A 26,086-nucleotide genomic window follows, 5' to 3' on the forward strand; every position below is an offset into this window, starting at 1 on the left:
CAGCGCGCATCTCTCTCTGTGTTAATACTTAGCAGGGCAGCACGACCTGCTCAAATACATGCAAGCTGGTTTGGAAGGAGGAGCAAGAATCCTGCTACAAGTCAATGTGAATTGTGAAAGGAGTTATTTTTATCACAAAGGGCTTGCATAAAAATATATTTGTAAACATCTCTATTGTTTGTGAACAATACGATGGAGCAAATAGAGGCAAAATTATGAATGCATGGGTGTAGGTCTTATTTCTGCTCTAATTTTGTTTTATTTTAAGATATGAAACTTGCATATCACAGCAGAAGAATGTTTTTATTAGCACTTAACTTCCCACAGCTAATTAAGAATCTGTGCCAGATCCTGTTGGTGATAATTACTGTAGCTTTAATGACACCCATAGCTTATGGACTCTGGCCACAAAAGAGGATTTCTGACCTCTTGGTGCAAAAGGTATGAGAAATTTAAGGGTGCCAATTACACATCAGCAGTATGTAATGATTATAAGTGTTGCTCATTGACGCTAGGGAAGTCTCTTAACACAGATGCTTTGGCAACTTGGAAGAGATCCTAGTTAGCGTGACAATCCTGTGAAATTTCTGAAGCACATGAGGTAAACACCATCTTCAAAAAATGCTAGCCACAGTCTGAAAAAGCACTTTGGGTGTGTAAAAGTATAAACTAAGCTATTTTCTTTACCACTTGTATATTTTCCTGCAGGGAAAGGGGAAAAAGTGCTGGGAAAAATACAAATCTGACTTTTTTAGTGTATCTCCTTTATCCACCAATGGATCACCTTCCCCCTGTGCTGAAGGGATCCCAAGGGCCAGGCTGAGAGGGCGCAGATGTTCTGGGGTAAGGTAACCTTCACCTCGTACAAAAGCAACTCCTTTCTCTGCCTGAGATGTAGGGAACTCTCCTCATCTTTTCCAAGCACTGTTTAAGTACTTAAAGTTAGATATATGTTGGGTAAAATGTACAGTACTCTGAGGGGTAGATATGAGGCAGGTTTCCCGAGGGGTAATGCTGAGAAGACTTTCAGTCTGTGATATGCTCAGTAGTTGAGTGCAAATACTCAGTAGGAGCTTTGGCCTCAAAAGCCTTCTGCCACTGAGGTGGCCCTGGGGCTCTAAGGACCAAAATATTTTCTTGGGCAGAAGAGAATCTCAAACCCACAAGAGGAGTCACTTTGATTTTTGTTGGTGTTCATCCTTGCATCCATTGTCATTATGGAAATTCACTTTTGGGACAGCCTCCAGTTTTGGCATTTTTCCCTTCCACTGTAGTTTTTCCTTCTCTATTTCTGGTTCTCTATTCTTGAACAGTCTTTCATTTATTTTTTCCATCATTTTCCCCACTCCCTGTATCAAAACCTAATGTTAGAATCATCATTGTTTGGCTTTAACAGCCCTACTAGATTAACAGCATGTTACTGTTTTCAGATTAAATTCCCGATTTATACGATGATAGTGTTGGGCCGCATACTAGTTCCGGGTGGGTTATGTTCATAAATAGAAGTGTCAGAATCCTGCTGAGTTTGTTTTTGTCCTGTTTGTATAATGAAAGGTTGGAATCTAAATAAGGCTGCTGGAGTTAGGTGGAACTAACTGAAGCAGGACAGATACCTGATATCAGTACCCTACATTTACAAGTGCCTGTGTGAAATCAGATATGGTCAGTCTCGAGCAGATTCTTGCAACTTGCATAGAGCGTTAGGAAAGCAGGGTTGGATGTGGCAGGCCAAAGAAGAAAGAGCTTGTTAGTTGTGGGAAGTAATGTTATGTTTTTTCTAGTCACTCCTGTGTTGCTTTCACATCCTATTTCAGTCTATGAATAGCCTTCAAGTGAATCTGAAAGCTGTCTATGCAGAGCCCACATGGTTCCCATACTCTGTCTTGCTCAATCAAACCGTAAAGGTCATACCTCTTGCTGGTGGACATTGCTGGTTCCAGCAAAGACAGGCCGTTGCTCGCACTCTCTCCCTTTATCAGTCTCTCTTCTATTTCTAGTGGGAGCCTTTCCCAGGAACATACAACATACAATGTAGAGCAAGGTTTGCTAGGAGGTGGCAGAATTGTGGTGGTGTTACCGGCCAGAAAGGAGCCCTAATTGATGGCTGTTCAGTAGAAACACACTTTGATTTTTGTCTTCAGGTACAAGTTATACTGAAAATGTTAATAGTCATATGCGTAATGTTCAGAGAGCTCACCGTAGTGAGTCTCATATACATCTCCTGGCAAGGTGCTTAACACTGTTCAGGATTCCTTTAAATTTCAGTTCACTGTAAGCTGGTGAAAGAAAAGAATATTTGCACTGGAACCTAGCTGTGGGTTTAGATTTGGAAATGTCCATTTCCAAATGTATGCCACAGCCAAATGGCTATGAGGACCTCAAGGGGTTGCCTTACATGCTGTTTGCTGCTCTGCATCAGTTTCCTATGCGGAATTACTTGAAGTATTTGAGGCAAACAAATTGGAAAGTGACTGCAGAACAGGATTTCTCCTTGCAATCATTTCTGGGAGTGATTGCAGCCCCAAACCTGTAATAGCAGATCCTGCTCTGTTCTTGAGGGGTTCCGCTAGACCAACCTGAGATACCTGCAAGTGTTACAAGAGGATGCAAATGTGGTGCAGTGTTCGCGTTGCTCCCACAATACTGGCAGAAAGGAAAGCAGCTGCATTTTGAATGCATGTGGGAGAGGAAAATTTTCCTCCTGGATAAGAAATGAGTTAGCAAGCTAAAAGCTTGCCTGCCTGGGAAAACCAGTTGTACAATGGATGTATTTTAATGTTGCTTAAATAATTCAAATCAGAAGTTAGTTTTGATTAATCCAAATCTAAGTAGCCTGTCTTTGGTTTGGAAGGGAATTCAGCTAGAATAGCAACTTATATTCTAAGTGAATCTGTCTGCAAAGGCAGCCAAGTGGTTTAGTGGAGCATTTCTAATGAGCTAAAGGTGTGAGCGGCTGTTGCTTCTACCCTCTGTGAGAAGAATGTTACATATAGACTTTCTTTATTAAATCCAAAGAGAAGTAAAAGCATTGGAAGCTTTTAGCATGTCATCAGTATGTGTCACCCTTGTCCCTCATGTAGCCTTGATTTCACCTGATGTGAAAACAAAGGGCTTTGTCTCCACTCTTGTATAGATGAGCTAGAGGTTTAATGCCCACTCTTTTTCTCCCCGTGGTGAAATATGTCATTTTGTCAGTGAAAATAAAGCCTAAAAGCATTGCAAATGTACTTTTGTCTGGATGTCCCCACATATGCTTTACCTTGAATAAGCAGTGAGTCCTACCTTATCGAATAAAACTGCTAAGGGTGCTTGTGATTTTTTTATGGGCTCAGCATTAGTGTTAGTGAATTTCTTTTCTAAAGTATAGCTTAGTGATGGTGTTATGTATGTAGTGATACAAGGAAGGGATCAGACAAATAATCACTTGACAGCTGACCCACATAGCTGATTACGTGTGTGTGCTCTCACTACATCACAATCAGAAATCAGCGAGGTCTAAACACAGATACAAGAGGGAAGGCACATTTTTTCTTGCTTTGTGACTAAAGCAGACTAAGAAAGGTGTACCTGAATTTTTAGCATCTGATGTGTGGTAAATTGTCGGAGTTGTTCGTGTAGAGCTTGAACAAACTGTTTTGTTGCCTAGTTTGGTTGGCCAGGCTTGGGAGAGGGAAAAGGACATTTCTGGTTTTGAAAGTGTGTAGCCATTTTAAAAAGTAGTCAAATTTAAAAATAAAAACATTTAGAATTTAAAAAGTGCTCTGTAGTGCTCTGTTTTTGTAATTTATTTTTAAAGAAACTATTTGAAAGGGATGTGTAGGAAGAAGAGTACTGAAGCTATTTTCCACTCTCAAAGTCAAGTTAAAAATTAAGGTTAAAATCTTTGTTCACTTTTAACATATCAGGCCTTCCCCTTCTCAACACTCATTCAAGAAAACTTTAAAAAATACTGTTACAACTGATATTTTAATTGTGCTCTCATATGCTTTGGCAAGTTTCAGGCTTCTGTGCTTTATCATGCAAAATCCCTGTTAAAGAATATTAACACCAATTTCCTTGAAATAATTTTTAACAATAGTTACCCTCTGAAAGGAAGTGTAACAACTAATTGTACTTTTTACAGATAACTTATTCTATTTTCTTTATGCTGTCATACTTACGCTTTAAGACATTTTAGTGAATTTAGGGCTTAATCTAGAAGTGGTCTAATTTGCCATAGTGTGGGAAGAAGGGATAGCAGAGAAGTCCTGGAGTGAGAAAATAATTAAAATGCTAATGAACCTGGCGCAAGCAAAGGTGTTTACCAAACAGGCATTAAGGGAAGGAGTGTAGTTTGGGATTGCAATATGAGATCAAAAGATATCTGAAATATGATTGCAAAAGGAAATTAAAATGCATGTATTAAAGCATAATTAATTTAATTAAAGGTTTTGTGAAACAGATACAGATGTAGGCACAGAAGTGGATGATGTAGATGAATGTTTTAGATGAGCAGCTGATGTAATGTTCAAACATGTTAATAAAAATATAGGAGATTTTCTCTGCCAAGAATGAGGGGATTTTTTTTCTATATGAATACAAAGTGCTGATCTGTGGATACAGAGGACCAGGCAAAGCCACACAGACTCCTGAGAGGTAGATTTGACAGAGTTTCCCTCGTTACTGGCATGTCTCAACTGAGACGGGACACACTTCTGCTTATCAAAAGACACTTCTGTCTGGATCTTTGGGTGCTAAGCTCCTTAATGTCTGAGGACCTGAAGAGAGTGGTCTGGCCTTGCCTGAAGGAACGCACCAGGGAAAACGGAGGAGGAGGAGATTGGCTTACTGATGTTGGGACTGGACTCAGTACTGTTTAACTTGATTTGCCACCTGGCTATGGGAAGCAGGGAGTGACCTGGCAGGTGATGACCCCTTTCTTGGTCATCAGTGAAAAGGTGACAAATTGCTCTAGAGGTGATTGCATCTGAAGTCATGGATAGTGGTACCTTCTGTGTGTAAAATAGAGATGCTCAGGAGCTGTGAATACACCCTGCCGGAATCCTCAGTGTGTTTTGTGGCTCAGTCACTTCAGCGCAGCTGTGCCCCAGGACAGGGAGGTTCTGCTCTTGCTGCACAGCAAGACCAGTGCAAGGAAACCTTTGGTCGTTATCTCACTGTTTTCATCTCGGTGGCTATTTTCAGACCAAAAATGATGTGTGTAAATTGTTTTACTCTCAAAGCAAGAAGAGGCGTTTTTGCCAAAATCAACAGGGAGTTTCAAAGCCTTCCAGGTTCCCTCAAACACAAAGGCTGACTCAGAGCTGTGACTCACCATCAGGAAGCAGCAAGCTGGGGACCTCCTTATCTGCTCTCATATCTGGGGTGCAGGAACCAGCGGTGGGGTGGGGCAGGGAGCATGTCGGAGGAGGAGTAGAGGAAAGGTTAAATATTGTGACAGCTTCCACTTCTTTGGAAAAGGACTGGAAAACAGTCATCCTTTCTTATGTCCTTCCTTACTGGCAACTGGAATTGTTTTAATAGGGGAAGCACGTGAGCACTGTAGACCCATTGACAGTTCTACAGTAAATCAGTGTCTGTGTGAATTATTTATGTGCAAAGCACTAGATTGATTTTTAAGGTTTTACAAAGGGATGGGAGTAACTCCAGGCATGCAGGGAATTGTTGTTGCAAACTTCATAATGACTCTGGGCTCTGTCAGTCTGCTCTGCCTGGCTCTATTTTCTGTCTCTGCATCTTCCTCCCCGCGTGCACCCCTGCCACCACAGCGGGTGACTTGGGGGTGAGGCTGTGCAGGCCTTTTGCACCTGACTTCTAAAAGGCAGATTTTGTGCCTCGATAGCAAAATGAAAATTTTCACTAGGGCTTTTTAAAAGAAAAAAGGTATTCCAGGGCCTGGGATATTACCAGTGAATAACAAGGCACAGCATTTCTCTTGGCAAAAGGTGCTGAAGGATGCAGAGAACTTCCTGCCGTTAGACCTGTCTGCACTATGTGCTCACTTCAATCCTTCCCTGCTTTGTGAGCAAATAGTTAGTTTAAGCTTCAGAAGATGCATAGTTGTCTTTCTTTTCTCATCTAATTCCAGACAATGCTACCCAATTATTTCATTGCTATCATTGTTATTGGCTTCTTGACAAACTGACCGGTGACTGGTCAGACCTCTGCCCAGCAGCAGATGTTCTTTAGTAGGCTGTGCATCTCCTCCCTCCTGTCTCTGCAAATGAAGGGTTTTCCTGACCTCATTGCTTATAGCCCAGGATGAACAACTGTAGAAACCTCTCTCAGCATGCCCTGGAGCTACGAGGGCTCAAAGATCTCTTCATGGCCTGGCTTGTGTTCCCCTTGCTGGGTACATGCCATGCGCTTGCCTCTTCTCGGATCCTTTTGCTAATCGGGTCATGCCTCAGACCTGTTGTTGGTGTCTACGCAGGCTGGGCTTTCCCTTTCTTACTTGCTCTCATGTAGAAGCATGTGTATGGGGTAAATGAGGGTGGCAATTAAAAAAAACACCCAACCAAAGCAACCTTTCTTCCTTTGGTTGGGACCCAAGGAGACAGATGTTCCTGGGAAATGACTGCTGTAGGGCAATCCGAAGGAGTAACTGCAGCTTGCGCAGACACACCCAAACCGGCTCATAATGAGTTTGCCTGAGTAGCAATTGAGCCCTGGCCCTGTGTGTTTGGCTCTGGCTGCCACACACTCTGCTGCTGGGGTTGGGCTTAGCTGTCCTGAAAAGGCCCCCGGTGTGCTCCCCGGACAGGCTGCGATGGAGACAGGCACCTGGGCACCCTCTGGCGTGGATGCTCCTGTGGCCCCCCGCCAAGAGGGCTGCGTGATCCGGCTGGGGAAAAATCTAATTCTTATATGGGGCTCAGTTCAGCACTGTGTGGTGCCTCGTGCAGTTATGTACACTGGGACAAGCAGCAAAGGTTTGCTGCTGTTGTGTTAGCAGGGCTTGATCATATTTGGAAGCGGTACACATGGCTTCATGGGTGAAAGGGAATGGTGGCTTAGCTCACAGCAAAATAGACTTTAAAAGGTATCATCTGTGCTTTCCCTCAAACATCACTTTTGGTTTGAAAACACTAGAAATACCTGCTCGTCTCCATTTAGTGTAAATAAGTGTATGTGGGAATTTTAAGTTTACTTGTACATATGTGCCTGAAATCCCATCTCTACAGCAACATTTGCAGAATAGAAGTAACTGCTTTCTAGCATAAACTTAATTTTGTGAGGTTCAAAGCCCCCCAGCCAAGGCACCCCATCACGCCCTGTCCCATGTGCCAGCAATCCCAACTATTCAATTGACTCCATTATGTCTGCAGCAAGAAATAATGTACAGTCCTCTATCTTTTTCCCTCTTTGAAATCAAAGTTTTACCAAGAAGATACAATGTTCATAGGAGTCCTGTTGAGAGCAAGAAGAAATTTGCGTTTGAAGAAAAATTAGTAACTTTATACATTTTTTGCAGCTCTTCCAGGCATTTCTCTCCTAGTCCTATTTCTTCCTTTACTTGATCCTATGCTGAAGGTTATAATCCTGTGTTTATATCTGTCTGTTGCCATGGAAATAACTGATGTTGCTAACTAAGTTTGAAACTTCCTTGAGGGATAAAGGAAAGAGCTATTCCTTGTAATTGTTTTGTGTGTGAAAATAACAAGTCTCCAGATGGATTTCTCTTCAAAGGTGATGAATTTTAACTTCTCTACCATAACATGAAAGAAACAAGGTCCCTTCACTGGCATTACACTTAGCTTTCTCCAAAGAGCAGGTCTAACAGTGTGCTTCTGCATTCTGCCTTCCCAACCTGCTTCGGCTCTGCCTCGCGGGGACTGAGGCATGGCCCAAGCTTTCTGCTCATCAGAGCTTTGCTTTTGCTATTGATGCTGCAAACAATTGTCTGTTAGCAATCTGCCTAAAAATATCAATGCTCCTTTCAGCAGGAGCTATACGGTCAGTGCAATGTCAATAACTCTTATTGCTGACCCAGGATTTGCCTAAGGGTCCTGCCAGCGAACAGGAGGTGTGGCGGTCCTGTCTCTCGGGCCCTCAGTCCTTGCTTCTGCATACAGCTGTGCCACTGTCTTGGCCACAACTTTTAAAGTCACAGACTAAAACTAATGTCCTTAGTTTGCCTTTATGATAAGTTTGAGACTTGTTACTGCAAACAACCTCATAATTCAGATAAAAACCACAGTGGCATTTATATTTACAGCCTCATAATGTCCTATCTTGATTATCTTTTTGCCTGGAAGTAGTGAAATATCTCCTTCTCTGGAGATATTCAAGACCTGCCTGGACAAGGTCCTGTGTAGCCTGGTGTACGTGGCCGTGCTTCAGCAGGGGGTTTGGACTAGGTGACCCACAGAGGTCCCTTCCAACCCCTAACATTCTGTGATTCTGTGAAATAGTACCACTATTTTTGCATTTAGTTTATGGAAAAAATGTTTTTTTGTAATAAATCTTGAGCTCTGCTGTTGAACTATTGACATTTTGAACCCACAACATTGATCCTGCAGTGTTTTAAGAAAAAAAATGGTGAAGAATTGAGGTAGCATAGAATAGAGGGGGAACAGGTAAATAAAACTCTTTAGGAAGTGGTGTTTTAACTCTCTTTTCAGGGAGAAACAAAGCAAGGTATCATACAAACAATGCAAATGTAAGAGGAAGTTTCAGGCCCTTGGGAGGGCTGCTTTACATCCAGTCAATGTGTGCAGTGTGGAAGCCATGGTCGCCTTTGGGTAGAGCAATCTCTAATTCAGCAGCAGCTACTTAATGAAACAGGGCTGTTGTAGCCGAGTTTGCAGTCTCTGCTCTACTAATTTTGGATAACTTGTCACTGAAAAATAAACCAAGCCCTATCATGGTGGGCATGTGCAGTTGTGGGTAACCCTTTATCTCACCACTCTTTGAAGCACTGTTTCGTAAATCTTTCTTCTTCCCTCCTCCTCCCTGGTTTTTCCTGAGTTCTGCTTTGTATCCTCTCCCTCATATGTCAAATGAAGCCATACCAATTTTTTTACAGTCCACCTGTTCTGCCTCTATGCTATGCTACCTTATTTCTTCACCTTTTTTTTTCTGAAAACACTGCAGGATCAAAAATGTCAACAGTTCAACCACACAGCTCAAGATTTATTACAAAAAACGTTCTTGGATATGAATTTTATAGCTGTTTGAGGGGGTAAGTAAATATCCTGCATGTGGGTAAACTTAAGGTATAGAAATTTTTTTCAAGGTCACAAATAATTCAAAGGCAAAACAAGCAATAAAAAAAAAATCCCACAGTAGGCTGAACTTCTCCCTATACTAGTCCCAGGTTTAACCTTCATTTTTAAACTGTAGCTGCATGATGTTCAAGATCTGGAAAGAATACGGGAAACAAGCAATGCGATCCTTTGAAAACTATTAAATAAAAAAAGCAGTGTTGCACTTTGGATGGTCGTGAAAATCTATTTGGATGTTCCTTTTTTGTTTTCACCTTTATTGCATTGTGTAATTTTATCAGTTTTTAAAACCAGACAATGAGTATACTTGAGTCAATGTCCCCACTGCCCTTTGGCCATGCTCCTGTGATGGGTGCTACTTTCTTGGGTCTGGGAAGGAAAAGCACCTGGAGGTATACTAAGCCCACGGGTGGTGCATTGCCCCAGATTTGCAAGCACTTTGTTCCAGGCACACTTGTGCTCATTTTTTTCCTATAAGTCCTTGGTTTCCTGCTTGTGAAAACACTTACCTCTGCTTGTGGCGTCGGCTGTTTGGGTAACAGTATCAAAAGGTTTCAAAAGGTTTCAAAATTTTCACCACAGCCAGAAAAGCCTATTTTCCTCTTAGTATTTTGCCTTTCATTTGTGCCAGGGTTAGGAAGAGGAATCAAAGTGGTGGGAGAGGAGGGACAGAAGGTGGAAGCAACAGCGTGATGGGAGAGGTGTGCGGTGCTTCTGGTCCAGCTGCTCCAGGTCGTGCCCGGAGAGGCCTGTCCTTCTGCAGAGCTGGACACCGTTTTGCTGTAGCATTTGTATCCACAGCTGTACTGCCCTTGGAATACCCAGATGTCTCCATGTTTTCTGTTGATCTCTCAAACAAATCAATTGTGTTGGAAAACACTTATTTTAGCACATGCTAGGGAGTAACAGTTGCTTTCTGTAACTTTAATTGTAGAGATGTTTGCAATGTGCATTTGTTCGGGGTGTTTTTAACTTTCAGAGCACTGACCTCTTCAGAAGGAGCAGGATGTTGAGATCCACGTTGATTCCTACTTTGACTATCAGCCACCAATTTCTTTTCAGGAAGTTTTTTGCCAGCTATGTCACAGAGTGAAATCTGCTTTGGCTTGATAAAAAATTAGCCTGCACGGCAGCGAGTGCAAATGACGAGAAGCAGAGCAGGCTCGTCTCCAGCTCGCCTTCCTGTTTTCCTCGTTAACGCTGATTTTTGGGTAATGTCTGGCTCCAAAGCAACCTGCAAACATCATAGTAATGAACAAGACCAACAAGGCCAGGTCTGAATCTAGTCCTGTGTCTAGAGACAGATTTGTCCTTTCAAACTTGAGGTAAAAGCAGAATGAGGCTATGACTTGGCCTGTCTGTTCCTAATGATCTCGTGTAAAGAAAACAGATGTTGAATACAGATTTTCTTGGAAGCATAATACAGCAGTAATTTAACAGGCTGGAATTTGGTTATAGCATGCTGACCTTTAGCAGTCCTTTCACAATCTCTTGTAACTTTCTGGTTAAAAACTTGCTTGGAAAAAACCTCAATCTTTCATCTCTAATTTTTAACTGAATGTCTTTAAATTAATGCAAAAATAAAGTTTTCTGGATTATTTCCTTTTTAGGCGCAGTTTTCGGAGTAGCTACAGGAAAATCATAAGCAAATATTCACTGGGATAGCTGAAGACAGTATTTAAATAGGTAAGGGCAGAAGTCCTATAAAAATAGGCAGTTGGAAGCAAAAATGGAGAGAAAAAATATATACGTTGCAGACCATAAAGTGAAATAGCTACCTCAGCTTGGAAAGCTCTGGGAGGATGGTGCCTGCCTCAAGGAGAAACAGGAGGAATCCTGCCTTTTGCTTTCTGGCCTGATTTAACATCATCTTCTTGTGGAGCTCAGCCCTGTCCCATGCTCACTCCTCTGACACGAAGGTTCTGTGAGAGTTGGCTTTTCACATTTCACACTTGCAGTCTTCTCCCTCTGTTGAGGGCTTCTGTAATGTAAGAGCAAAGTTTGAAACTGTACAGACAGGAGCTGGCTTTCAGTGAGCAGTGGAGGGTGGCTTTTTCCTGTGACTTTACTGAGGTGCTGCTTGAATTTAGCTTGGAGCGGGGATTGAATCACAGGCGATGACCTGCATGGTGCCCCATAGACTATGATACTGGCCCTAAATAGGATTTATTTTCTTCCAGAATTTGCTAGTAAACACTGTAACTATTTTTGGCTTCCAGTATGGTTAAATATTTAATACAGGGTATATATTTTAAAATGCCTTTCATGTGGATCACAATTACTGCAAAATATTTTCATCATCCAGGTTTTCACACTGAATCAATGCAGGACAAAGTGGTGTCCTGGCTGCCCAGATTTTAATTTTAAATTCCCCTGGGAGCTTTAATTATTATTCTTCTAGGTAGGGAGGTGAGTGTTGAAAGTGTATTTCTTAATCCCTCTCCCTTTAAAGTCAATGGAAAATGTTTAGTTTCAGTGGATAAGACGCACCGTGCTGTTTTTTCATACCCATGCTGTCAGTGGGCACCAAAGGAGCGCTTGGCCCCTAGGACAGCTGGACTTGGTTATTACCAGGGCACAACTTGTGCTGCTGTGAATGGGCACGGCTGGTTACCCTCAGCCATGCCAGCTGAGGACATGGTAAGGGCAGCAATTCATTATTTTATAAATTGTTTTGTGATGGGGCTATAAAAGGTGCTCCATTCTTCAAGCCTGGCTCAGTTTATCACAGAAGTCCCCTGAGGTGACAGGAGGCTGAAAAAAACGATTTTTAACTTCCTGTGCTTTCAGCAGTGACTTCCAACCCTGACTTACAAAGCACAGAAGAAAAGAATCTGAGGAATGTACTCAATGGCTGTTGAGCAAAAGGCAGCTCCTTTCAATGAAAGTAACCAAGTAACACTGAAACCCTCAGCTTTACCCTTGGCTGTCAGTGAAGGCGGATGGAGAGGGGCTGTCTGAACAGGTGCTCTCCCCTCCTGGAGCCCCCCTCATCAGCACGGGTCTTCAGCAGTACCATAAGAACACATGTATGCGTTCTGGACAAAAGAAGTTACCTCCCTTTTAAGTTTGACATGTATTGAAGGACTAATTACTGTTTTGCACTCATTTTATGTTGTTACTGAAATTTTTGGGTGCGTAGGAGTAATAACTAACAGAGCTGTACAGAAATGCTCGGTTAGAAGCTGTGAGAGCTGTTGCAAGGGGAGCTGCTGCATATGTTGTTTCTGGGAGAAGAGCCTGAAATAGCAGGGCCACTGCTGTGCTGGCACAACTAGCTCACGCTGTAATGTGTGATGTGACCTTAAGATACCTTCAGAGAGCGCAGCTAACTCTTTAAGCCCAGCCTGTCAGGCACCTGGTCATTCTATAAGGGCAGCACCAAAACATTTACTCTTTTTCAGAAAGTAAGCAGAAACCCCAGCACTCCGAAGTGTTTCATCTTTGCCATCATTTCAGCTGTGAAAGCCTTTAGGGTCTGAGGCTTGGTAGCATGCGAACAGGATTGCTGTTCTGAATGACAGCGAAGCTCAGAGTCCTATGGTCAGTACCAAAGAATCACAGAATCATTAAGGTTGGAGAAGATCTCTAAGATCAAGTCCCTCAAAGGCTTGAGGGAAAGCATGTGGCATAGGATGTCCACAGTGTTCTCCTCTTCCTGCATTGTCCCAGCATCTCTCAGGATCAAAGAGACTTCCTGAGCACCAGCCTGTGTCCTTGTGCTCTCTTGCTTCTGCTTGACCTGCCGTTTGCTCTGAGGGTCAGTCTGCCCATTTGTGGTTTAAAAAAGTCAAACCAACTCCCAAAACCCTAACAGCTTGGAGGAAGCTGTGATAAAATCATCTTCCTTTGAGAGACCTTGCTGTGTCTCTCTTCTGCCTCTCTGCACCCAGCAGGTCAAGGGATGTGATTGTGCCACTCTGCTCTCTGCTTGGCACTGTAATCCAGATCTTGTCCCCTAGACACTGAAAAATTGGAGTGGGTCCAGTGGAGGGCCACCAAGATAGAGGTTGAAAGACTTGACATATGAAGAAAGGTTGAAGGAACTAGGTTTGCTCAGACTGGGGAAGAGAAGTCTCAGTAAGACCTAACCATAGCCTCCCAGTGCTTCAAAGGTAGTCATGGAGAAGACAGGATACCCTTTTCATGGATGTCAGGCGTGTTTAGGATGCGCAGTGACAGGACAAGGGGCAATTGGTCCAAGTTACTTCACAGGAAGCTGGATATCGGTAAAGTATTCTTCACCATGGGAACAGCCAGAGTTTGGAACGGGTTGCCTGCCCAGAGAAGTAGTGGACTCTCTCACAGGAAATACTCCAGCCTCAGCTTTACAGGGCCCTGGATAACATAATAGAAGGCCCTGTTTCCCTAGACATTTCTGTGATCCTCCTCCACTAGTGTCTGTTAAGCCGTGATAGTACTGAAATAGATTTCAAATGGACTTTTTTTCAGATGGAAATAGTTTTCAGTCTGAATTTCAGACAGCCTTTTCTCTTAGCCCATAAACTGGAAAAAAAAAAACAACCCACCAACCTTTTCCAATTCAAAACAAATGGGTTTCAGTCATTACTTCTTCAGCTTGTGCTACACAGCAGATGAAGTTTGTAGTGATTTGCAACAAGCAGCATCTCTTCTCCAGAAAGACTTTACTTTGGTGTGTGTATGTCTTTCCTTGCTTTTATTTTGAACTTTGGATTTTGGGGTTGTTCTTAACCTTCATGGTTTCAAAACAGAAGCCAAAGATACCCAAACCTACTCCAGTCTTAGGCACATAGTGTGAGATGAACAAATTCTTTCTTGGGAACGCTGGGGGTTGCCTGCAGTGGAGAATGACCTATAATAACATGGGAGTTATTGAAGAATTTTTAAGCACTTCATTTTCATATCTTAAGAGGTAGAAAAAGAACATACTAAATGCAAACACTTCAGTAGCTCATCAGACTGACATGGTGCTGGAAATATTAGCAGGGATTGGAGTGTTGCACAGTGTGAATTTGCATTGGCAGCATGGGCAACCTTGTATGGACTCCACCATGTGCAAGCGTGGTGAGCTAGAAAATGCGAGAAAATTCATCCTGTGTAAATAGGTGGGATTTTTGGTATCATAAATTGAAGCTGAATAGGGTTCATAGAAAATATTTATTCTAGTGGAACTGGGAACATGTTAGGCTGACATGAGAAATTTAACAGAGGTGCGGAATAACAGCATGCAAGATATGCTGAGTAGATTTGCTTAAATTGGATAATTTGTTACAAACAGCCATGTGTACTGTACCTCTAGCTACCCTTTCACAGAGCTACTGTTCCTTTGTTCATAGTCTGAGCTTAGCAAGGTTTTCACTGCTCAGAAAGCAAACCTGGTTTCACAGAGAAATTAGCTGAGTTAAAGTTTACTTTGTAATCAGGTCTTGGACTGAATTGTTCCTATTAGACTACCTGTGATACTAATCTCTCTAAGCTATAACGTTAGGCAGAGAAATCTAAAGAAAATGGGGTAAATTTGTTCAACTGTCTTGGTGGGTTCCCTCTCTCGTGCAGGGATTCAAGTCCCTTTGAATTACTTGCACTGCATATGTGTTGGTTTACATCCAAGATCCACTCTGGAGTAAACTAACCAGATTTCTGCGTGGGCAGGGAGCAGGTTTTTCTACTCTGCTTCCAAGTGTGGACAGTGAGATAATGTGCATTAGAAACCAGAACCCACATGAAATGCAGCTGGGAGCCAGTGTGCACCAGCTATTCCATGGATCGCAGGGGACCATCCAGCACTAATAGCAAAGTCATTGTAAAATTACCCCCTCTCTGGGGGTGTCTGTGTGCAAAAGCATGAAGTGGCATGTAGTGGCTGAATTTCTGGTGCATTCTGGTACAGATTACCTTTTCTAGCACAGTGACTGTGAGTGTTAGCTTTTCACTGTGTCTGTAGCACTGACATGGCAGTGACTGGGAAGCTGCCTTCATCAGCGGCTGCATTATTATCTTAAGTAAACTTCACTGGAAACTCCTAGTGTCACAAAAACAAAGCAAAGTTCTTCATCTGGATCTCTCCCACTAATGTCCTTCGCAGCTGTGTGTAATCTGTGAATCACAAAGGAGGAAAACCACAGAGGTGAGTGGAGAGAGACCTCTCTTCCAAAGCGAGCTGCTTGCCGTCGGGGCGGCACTGGACCCTGTAGCTAGCTGCGCTGTGCCGTCTGCTGCCGCTGGTCCTCTATCGCTGCCAATGAGCAGAGTGTTGTGGCGCTCTGAGTGAAGCAATGGTCTGAGTATACCATCCAGTGTGTTGTATCCATTTCAAAACTGGCAGTGCTTTCTGGGGAGAGTCAAGAACTATGCCAGAGCCGTGGATAGACCCTGGACTGCGTTTGTTCTTACTTGTCTCTAAAGTTAAGGAAATGCCAGAATAACACCACAGATTTGGTTTGTACAGTTTGGAATGGTATAAAGGGCTGAGAAGATGAGCAATTCTTTTTCATTTAAATATATAAGAAGGAAATAACAATATTTTTTTACTGGAGGGCCTGAGAGGTCCCCACTTGAAAGCTCTCCCTACCCTTTGCCATGCGCCTTAAACCTAGAAAAACAGTACCATGTCAAAGGGATTGTGAGGAAGCGAAGTAATACTGATCAGAATGGCTGTTAGGATTCTCATCATGCCAGTGGCCTGTCTTCAAATTTCTGTGTTTCAGAGAGGAATTGGAAGGATAGCTCTCAGGCAGCTTTGTAGATACCTTCTTCCAAGCTCAGGGACAGCACAGGGAAAACAGAATTTTGAGCATTTGTGAGCTGAGTGAAGGATGGAGCTGATAGAATGAGGAAAAGGTGTGTAATTTGGAGATGAATCTAGAAAGTAAGCAGAAGGTGTGAGAGAAGAAACATCTGGGAAGTATGGGTAACGGATATCTTGGTCAGTAGGCTATAGGAAATCAACTTTCTGCATGGCTGTAGTGGATCATGATGGAATTTTTCAAGGTGGAGACATGCTACAGTAAATAAAATGGAGGTGATGACAGCCTTTATTCTTGTACTTTTGCTGTAGTGCTGAAGGCTAGAGACAGCTAAACCTTTGAAGTAGTTCCTAAGCATAGTCAATAAGATGTAGCTCAGATGTGAAGGTTTAGAAGGACATTCAAAAGAGATCCATGATGCATAACCAGCAGAGAGACTGCTTCTACAATTTGTTGCTGTAAAGCAGGGGATAGAATGATATATTTCCTAGTGAGGATTTGCCAGACTTGTCTTGAACTGATATCCAGGCTTCTATGGGATATCAAAGCAAGGAACAGACCATAGTCTGGACAGGATGAGGAAGGTCTGAATAAAGTAACTGAAAGATCAGCACAGAAATACCAGTGGAGTGGATGAAAAGATGGGAATGAGGAAACAGGTCTTTAGAGGAATGAATATAGGCACAATGACCATCCTCAGCATGTGAAAGTAAAGAAGGTTTTAGTGAGAGGAAAACCAGGATAGAGATGGAAGGCAAGGGAAAAGATTTCTGGTACATGTCAGAGGTGGCAGAGATAATGGCTGATGAGTAAAGAAGGATAAGGGTGGAACCCGAATTTCATGCTTTTGCCAAGACCAACAGAAACTTTGTTTAAAGATATTGTAGAGCATGTAAGATAAAAGCTGGATTGGAAAAAGGTTCAGACTGTAAGTGGACAAGAGAAACTCCCTTCAGGGGTGGATAGCTATTGGAGCTAGTCTAACGAGTTCAAAGGTAAAGGAATGCTGATAGTATTTACTGGAGACCAATACAAATCTATGGGCAAAAATGGCATCACAGGAGAGCAGGAGCAGGCAGCACTGGATGTAGATGCAGGATTTGTGCTGGTGGGAGGTTGAAGAGAAGGAGTAGACCATACAACTGGGGCCTTCGGGAAGCAGAGGAAGAAAATCTGCATGACAGAATAACAGCAATAGTACAGGAGGCAGCGAGGCATTAAAGGAAGTGCTGGGAGTGACTGACTTGCTCTGCTTCTGTGTAAAGCTTACAGATTTACTGTTGCAATCTATGCCACCTGACAGGGTGAAGCTTCAGTGCTTCATTCTCCTCTGGATGGCGAAGACTGCAAGAAGACTGAGCCAGCTTTATTCCAGCAGTTATCATGCTGTCCTTTCAGGTAGGCCAGGTTAGATGCATGTCCTTTTGCACAGAGGACGGGATGTTCTTTTAGCTAATGAAAGTTAGTGAATGGGATTTTATCAAGGTATTAATTGGAACATTTCTAAGTTGTATCCAACTAATAGATACAATGTGAAAAGACATTTGTCTTCCCCTGAAATTTGTGAGCGCTCTCTAGGTCGTTGCAAGAAATCAGGTCCTGTACTGCTGGGATTCTGGACAGACAGATCCCTCTAAGTGACCCTATCAGCACTATGGGAAGAACAATCTTTGAAAGAGGAACATGGCAGAAGCTTAGAAAAGATGGTGCAGAACAGTTAATTAAGCATTGGCTGGACAAATTCCCTTACTGAGACAATAACAGAAGTGAAAGGATAAAAAAATATCTAATCTGATGGAGGAAGAGAATGCATTAATAAAATCACCTTTATCAACAAATTAAAAAGCGGGAATACTTTCAGTTAGTCCTTCTGCCTGTCTTTCCTCTAGTGTCTGCTCATGTATTTTCTTGCTGCTTTGGTGTTCTAAGCATCAGAATTATAGTCATATTGTTGAAGTTTGAAAGCAAATGGGAAGTCTGTGTTACGATGTAGAGACAACCCAGGGGACCTTTAAGTTAAATAAGAAAGACATTCCCTATGCTTCTATTTAGAGGTTGTTTTTACTTTCTTTACCCGCTCAGACTCCATGTTGGCAGCTAGCACTGTGTGTATTTTATGATCTTTATCTCTGGCCTTACTGTCTGTGAATGGTCAGCTCCACACCTCCTGTCCTCATCCTGTGCACTGAGGTCTGTAGTTAAAGGTAACTTAGCTGTTGCTAAATTAAAAAAAAAAAAAAAGGAAGAAAATCTTGCCTAGAGTAAAGTATTGGTGTTTCTGTAGGAGCACTCAGATGTAACAGCAGGAGAAACTTTTCTCCCTCACCATCCCATGTCACGCTCTCCTGATCTGCACGAATCCCCGCATTGCCCATGCTTGTGTTGGTGATCCAATGCCAGCAAAGCCTGGCTCAGGACATCTCCGGTCCCATGTCCAGCTACACAGCGTGTATCAGTGCCTGCGTGCGGAAGGTGCGATGCAGTTGCTATGGTCTCTGTTCTGATGGAATATGTTCACTGGGAAGAGCACAAAGGGGAGCAGTTGTCTTTTCTGCTATCATCAAAAAGTTCCAAGGAGCCAGAGTAAGATGAATATTGACAGTTATGGGGTTTTTAAATAAACAGATCTCCTTACCTATGTTTCTGCTGGAAAGAAAAATGTGGCAGGAAGAGGTCTTTGATTCTGTACAACAGCAACCCTAGAACAGCGTACAACTGATATGTTTAATCCTAGTAAAATGATTTGATGGATGAGGTCGGAAGATGTTATTGCTATATGCTTTTGTACTTGACTTTAGATTTAGGCCTGAGTCCTCCAAAGCTGATGGAGAAGTGACTCTTGGTTTCATTGAATAGGCTGTTTATTTTCCTCGGTAGTACTATTTTGTGCTCTGTTTCAGCAGAAGAGGAGGAGATCTTCAGCACGTATTATCTTCATGGATAGCACGCTTATGATCGAGTGTCTTGAATTCAAACTTTCCAGCTGTTTGTAGTGAAGTGAAACTGTGTAAAACTAGATGAGGGAGCTACCTCTAATTTTGCTGTAGGAACTTCTGTTGCAAGAGCATGTTATACTGTGTTATTCAGAAAATTATATACTTTTACCAAGTGTACTGCTACCTAATTGATTTCCTACAAGACTTTCTCTGCAATTCCTCTGAAGCAACATGTGCAGAGCTCAATAACCAGATTTTAAAAGTTGCACTGACTTGATTGAATTATCATTTGTAGTTTGGATAGATGACTTTTCAGATAATTATCTGGAATGCATAAATAGCATTAGTAGATTCATAAAGGTTGTATGGCCTCTTCTGAAGTGGTAATTCTTTACTGTTACTTTTAAAGTACCTCTAACAGTTGAACAAATATACAATTTATGAGACCACTTCTTAAAGCTATGTTAATCTACTGGCCAGTTTCACATTTTAGTTAATGTCTGATAACGCCGGAAAACCATACCTATTTGGCGAATTGTCAACTTTCTTCTGGATTAACGCTTATAAAAATATTTTTATTTATGAATATTAAACTGTAACAGTTTGTTTTCCACTTAGTGTCATAAAACAATCATGACATGAAATCTGGTACATTCTGCTAAGAAACATAGGCCCAATTAGTTCATTTTTCTGTCAAGAGCTTGTCCAGGTCTGCATTTACAGCCTTTGACAGTTTCAGATTTATTTTTATGAGTTGGGTTTTAACTCTGAAGGCTGGAACAACCCAGTATACAATTTATCACTCCAATAATACTTTTTCAAAGATGAAGTAAGACCAAGCAATCTGTTGTATTACATATTTGTTTCTTTTTAAAGAAATGGAAATTATATATTTGCCTGAACTTGACTTATTGAACATTTCTAGGTTGTTACATTTCTGGACTGAACGAAGAGTTCTGCACTGTGGATTCTCCACTGAACATTGTTTTCTTATAACAACTGATGTTTTAAGCAAGTAAAGTTTCAATGTGATGTTAACCAGAATATTATCTGTTTGGGTTACAGGGTTTTCTTACATAATACTCTTTGCTGTTACTTCCAGAGTTCGGCAGCTGTTAAACAAATATTGTCCCAGAGTGTCTGCAGATTTCAGTGTTTAATTTCCCCTGTGCTATTGTTTGTCATCCAACAAAATAGAACTATGTAAGATTGATCAATAGGACAAGAAAGAAGCCTCATTAAACAGTGTCCTGGAAAAAGCTATGCATTTGTAACTGATGTTTTCTCTAGCACTCATGCCAAAAGAGGCAATGTAGGAAGCAATAGTTAATTTCAAGGCACAAATTACTCTTTTCCTTGATAGCATACTAAAAATATCAGGAGGTTCATGGATAGGCCAGCTTGGTAATAGTGTCTGTGCTGCTCTGTGATGAGCCGTGAATAGACTCTGAGTGATGCATTTGCTCCTAATGGAAATCAGGAGTTCCTGAGCCCAAGGTATGATTTTTTTTTTTTCTTTATACTATTTACTTAATATTGTTTCCTAGTTAAGTAATGACCTTTGTGTGAATCATATCTACTTTATCTCAAACTAACAATGACCACTTTGTGCAGCAAGAGTTTAAAAATGGAATTAGCGTATGAAAATTGTAGCTCAAAAAGAAGCTATAGAGTACAGTTGAGCCATTAGGTAGACTGAGGAGACTGAATCCTCTCATTGCTGGAAATCTCTGAGAATTCTTTTTAGTTGGAGAAATGTGTTTACAAGTTCATTCAGGACATTTGCCAACTTTTGAACTCTGTCTAAAAGGCAAAACTCCCACTCCCTTTGAGATTTAAACCTTAAACACCCAAATAGAGAGAGCTGCCTGTGAGTTGTAAGGCAGGTGTCTGACAGTGAGTGTTAGCATTTCACAAGTGTGAGGGGAAAAAGCACAACGAGTAGAAATGTAGAGTAGTACTCCCTATCTTTCTAAAGAAAAAAAAAAAGTCACTGAAGATGAAACACAGTGCTCTGGCCAGAATGAGCTTTGAACACAAGATTATCGAGTGGTATTCCTAACCCTGCTGCTGCATGTGACTTTTATAGAACACAGAAGCAAATAGGTACATTTTAACAGTAATTCTAACATGAACTCTGCCTTGAATTAATTGGAAAAAAATTTAAAGTATTTTTTCTTCTTTCTTTTTCTTAACTCCACAGTGAGTGATACTATGGAAGGGAGAGGAAGTGAAACTATTGAATCAAGGATTTTAGAAAGGGTATAAATAAAATGAAAGGGTATAAATAAAATGTGCAGGCTATTAATTAAACTGGTTTCCAAATGAACAATCTAATCTCTTGTCTGTGTAATTTCATTATCAGTGATTTCAAAGGGCTCAAATATTTTTCCTCTAGTGCTTTAACAGCAGATGTGGACTAGACTGTGTTAATTGAGAGAGATTGCTTTTCCAGTTGCCAAGAGACAGACAGTTTTCTTGGAGAATGCAGTGTTGTGCTTACAGCCTCAGTGTCCCCCTGTTCTCCTGCAGCGTTTCGGAAGTTGATGTTCTGGTAACTAAGTTACCCCTGACAGCAGTGGCATGAGCTCAACTCCGCTAATGGATGGAGAGCATCAGTAGGCAATAGCTGATGTTCAAACATGTTGAACATTAAGAGAAGCTTTTTTTTGTTCTGCCAATGACTTTATACCTTCAGGAAAGGGAATTAGATTTTCATGATGAAAGAAAATATATTTAAGTGAAGATTGCTGTTAAAAAAGAAATGCTTAATAGACTAATAATAAACCCATTTCAAGTTGGCTGCCAGCTGCTGTGAACAATTATTTGCTCATGTTGCGTGAGTGCTGTGGTTGTACTCTGTAAGTTTGCTCCCTGATGCCAGTGATCCTGTTGTATTGTTCCTGTCCTATTATTGACATCAGAAAGTGGGCCAGGAAATCCTGAATCTTTAACTCATGAGACTAATGAGCCAAGAATTATGATTAGCTTTATGAGTTAAGAATTCTAATGGAATGGGTGATGGATGCTTGATAACCTTTTCTGATGTGGTGTGCTTTTTATGGTATATTCTTTTTCCCCATTTATAATTATTCCCCTTTATAACTGAGGTTTTTGTTTCTTAAATTGCAGTCATCATTTTTGTCAATCATTCATACCTCCTTGTATTCACAGCTGCTGGTTTCCATCCCAGTCTTCCCGGCCTCCCACTTCCAGTGTGCCAGCTTGCTGCTTGCGTCACTTCTGCTCTGTAAGTCTGCTCCATGTTCTGTCTACTGTGGACTTCAAGGATGAATATGAGTAAATATCCTCTTGAGGTGCCTATCTTCCAGCTTAATGTGGACTTTCTGCTCCCCCAACAGTCTTGGTGTCAGCTGGTGATAAGGGATGAGACACCTCCTTGTGTGTGCTGAGCAAGCAACCATGTCCTCTTTCCTCCTCTTCAGCCCGGGCCTGCCTCATCTCCACCGAGGTGCCCAATGCCCTGGGCTGGGGGCTGCCCTCAGGCTGGCCCCCTCCCCCAATCAGGTACAGTGGGACAGGCCCTGCCAGCCATGTTGCTGCTGGGGGGAGCAACTGGCCCTGCAGCAGCTGATGCTGGTGCCCCCAGGGTGTGTGCCTGGAGAAAGGGAGAGGCTTGCCTTGCCCACTGGCTTGTGGCACATCTCTGGGCTCTGTTCCTACCTGGATTTCAGCATTGATGGCAAGAGAAGTTTCCTTTGGAAGCGTTTAGTTTGAAAAGGTTTACAATCTGCTCTAACAATCTGTTCTGGTTGGCCTAGTGAAAAAAGTGCCAACCTTCACCTCTCCGTGTCCCTTCATGCCTTTCGGAGAGGCAGCTTCCTGAAGAGGTAACTTTGGGAAGCCTACTTCTGGACTAGTGTTTCTTTGTGATGTGTACAGTCAACTGTAGCTATTACTCTTAGAACAAGACGATTTGACTTTCAGCGAACCTTATCCTGAATGATCTGGTGAATCAGTACCAGAATTTGTATCGGAGAATGTCAGGCCAGATTCACAAAAGGATCTAGAGGGCTGAAGTGCAGTTTAAGGGAGAATGTATCCACCAACATCTGAGAGCAGCCTCCAAGAGCTCTGCTTGGCCACTTATACACCTAGACATCCATGGCTATCTGCGCTTTTGCCAGACAAGCTGTGTAGGCTCCTGGAGTTGCACTCAGCCTGGTCAGAGCCACTGCAATCATGGATAAGCATTGTGTCCTCAAAGCCACCTGGAATTCCTCCTGCAGATTCCACCTGTGCGGCTGATCTGTGAAGTGTGATGTGAGCATAAGATGCAGTGAATAAAAGAAGGTCATCAAAAAGCGCAGAACTTGCAGCCCTATTCTCATTGAAAATTACGGTAGGTTGCAGGAGGGAACATTGCTATAGAATAGCCGGGAGGCGAGAAATGAGCTCAGCACCATTTGCAGTTAAAAGGAACTGGAGGTCACATTTTCCCCTGGGTGGGAAACCTTCAACTCTGCAGCTCCTCTGCTGAGAGGACCCCTTCACCCTCTGTGTGAAGACCAGCCAGCGTGCACCAGCAAGATATGAATGGGGCAGGAGAGCCTGGCACTGTGGTCTCACCATAAGAGACATTTCCTCCAGAGGGCACATGAAGATCTTGTTTCTGGCTGCTCAGGCAGAAGTTGATTCTGCATTTTGCATGAATGCTGGGAAAGCATGGGTCTATCCCAGGGTCTGCACAAAGTAGACCCAGAGTCCATCTCTTGTGGACTATGTTGCTGTTGTGGTAACAGACGCAAGTTTGTCCTTTCCTAAGGAATGATGTAGACATCTCACTTCAAAGCAGATTTGGACTATAGATTTGGTCTATCCATATTTTTTTGGATGGTGCTAGAATCTGTAGAAGCTTTTCAGGCATTCTTCCACGTGGATGTTGTGAATGGTAAACACCGGCATTGAAGCCTTTCACTGCAGAGAGGATGTGCTTGAAAAATCCATTCCTGTAGCTGAGCATCATCTGTACCATCAAATGAAGTAGCTATCCTTACAAGCCTCAGCACAATCTAACTGGGGCTGTCATCATAATGCTCCAATAAACTGTGAGAGGAGTTAGAGCTGTAATAGAGTAGGTCCTGGAGACGATGTGATTTGCAAGAGATAATATAGTTGTTATGGAACAGAAAAGCATTCTTGGCATTTTTAGATATAAACGTTGCAACTTGGAATTTCTCTCTGAGCAACTAATTTGTGCTTGCAAATGTCATTACATTTCCTTTTTATCAATACTTCATTGCCATTTGGGCCTGTCTATAAGATGTATCTTTTCTTTCAATTAGAAGCTACTGGACAACTCGGCTGAAATTCCCTTCCCTTCTCTGTACCATCAGACCACGAGTTCACTCTTGAAAAAGCAAATATTTTTCATATTCTGGGTAAACTACAGGGTTAAATTGTCATGTTTTTTGTACCTTGGACAATCTGGTAGTAAGAACAGGCGAAGAGAGAAATATGCCCTTTGTGTATTGGTAATAGTGCTTGTTAGCTTTCCATCTAATCAAAGTAATTTTTAAGCAGCCTGCTGTGGGTCTGGGTTCAAAGTATCTGTTCTTGAGAATCGGAAGTATTTGACTTGAATCTACAGTAGCCAAATATAAAAAATTTAGTATTCTCTGCTCCTTCACAATGCTGGGAAAAACTCCAAAGGCCTGGGTTGAAGAAAAGAGATGTAATGTCCATACATGGGGGTAAAAATCGCATGAGAGACTGATTGGAAATAATACATTCAGCTACAGCCATTAAAGGGAAACAGTAAGTCGAAGCAAATGCCTTTTCATGGTTTGCTTCTGAGACTTCTCAGACGTGCTTGTTCTTACTCTGTCACTCACTATCTTGAAGCTGAGGTTAATCTCCCAGACAAGGGAGCAGTACTTAGTATGTTCCTGTCCCTCTTTCTCTTAGCGTCTCTCCACACTTGCTGTGAGTACCCAAAAATGTAGCTTGTTTAGCAAAGAACTGTTTATCAGATCAAAGCATCTTGAAGATCTGTCCTGTTTCTATCGGCTACATAGTATGGAGTTGCACTTTGTTACGTCAGAAAACTTGCCTCTGTCCTACCACCCCTGCACGTATCCCTTCTGTCCCTGTTGCTTTCTCTCTCTGGCTGGCACTCCACTCTAACCATCCACTGCTGGCTCCCGTGCATCACGTGTGCAGTTGTTCTTATCCTGCAGCTAGGGCAAAGCCCTTCAGGGGAAGAGCTTTTGCATTTTGATCTGCTGAGAAAACTTTTTTACTACTGTCCTCTCCCTGTTTCCTTTACGGTGCTTAAGACAAGTCAAATTACATTTTCTTCAAGTTTTAACACATCAGTAAATTGTGAAAGTACCAGGCGATGAAACTATGAAAGATATCCCGCTGTTTGCTTGTTTGGTGGTTTAATCTGTGTTTTGAAGACCCCCATGTTTCAGTTACTACTTTCCATGCAGTCACCCCTCCTCCAAGATGTGTTACATGCGGCTGTAATATGTATGTGGCAAAAGTTTTCCCTGCGGTCAGTACACCCAGAGCAAGCTAATTGTGGTGGTGGATCTGCAGTGGGATACAGCTGTAGAGCACACCAGCAAGGTAATATGAAGGAAACTTTTCACCCGTTTCGTAACAATGCCTGGAATTACAGGATCCTGATCCTTTTCAAGCTTTAAACAAATGACCTTGAGCTTCTTAAGAAGGAATTTTCGGGTTTTGTTATTTTAAGTTTAGTTATGTCTGAAAAGAACCACATGCTGCAGTCTCCAGTCTAAATTAACCAGCTGTAAAAAGAGGTTGCACAACTGCGTGCAAATAGGCAGCTGTTAAAGCCACCCATCCAACAGAGCCAAATCCGAGAGAAATAAAATAGCAGAAACTATGCTCATACTTACTCAAACTTCAAATGACAAGGGATTTTTTTTCCCCCTTATTTCCATTCTTCCACCCTAGGTTGAACTGGTTCAGATACTTTCTTGGAGGGGGCAGAAAGTCCTGAGAACAGCCTGGTTTATGAAGAGGTAAGAGCTCTCTGGAGAAAACAAAAGCCAGGCTGGTGCTGTCCTCTTCAAGATTTCTTTGCAATAGTGTTTTCATGTGTAAGTGTGTGTGAATCTTTGAGGACTGTTGCTATTTTGTGTCTTAGCTTTTCCTCAGATGGTGATTATTCAGAAACAATGTGGGACACTGAGCCTGTCAA

General features: G+C 42.1%; 1 protein-coding gene across 9 annotated transcripts in view; it reads left to right on the top strand.

Annotated features, from left to right (window-relative positions):
- The window catches only part of ITPRID2 (ITPR interacting domain containing 2), a 90,650-nt gene that overhangs the window by 349 nt on the left and 64,215 nt on the right, over positions 1-26,086 (top strand). For 4 of the 9 annotated variants that reach the window (XR_012765021.1, XM_075430373.1, XM_075430381.1 and 1 more), the window contains exons 2-3: positions 22,066-22,141; positions 25,840-25,907. The exons of 2 other annotated variants lie outside the window; for them this stretch is intronic. The gene's annotated coding sequence lies outside the window, so the exon portion shown is untranslated. Of the gene's footprint in view, positions 1-18,182; positions 20,389-22,065; positions 22,142-25,839; positions 25,908-26,086 lie in introns of those variants that run through there. 3 more of the 9 variants (XM_075430374.1, XM_075430376.1, XM_075430377.1) reach the window with 3 other exon arrangements.

Source organism: Opisthocomus hoazin, chromosome 9 (assembly GCF_030867145.1).
Source record: "Opisthocomus hoazin isolate bOpiHoa1 chromosome 9, bOpiHoa1.hap1, whole genome shotgun sequence".
Lineage (NCBI taxonomy): Eukaryota > Metazoa > Chordata > Aves > Opisthocomiformes > Opisthocomidae > Opisthocomus > Opisthocomus hoazin.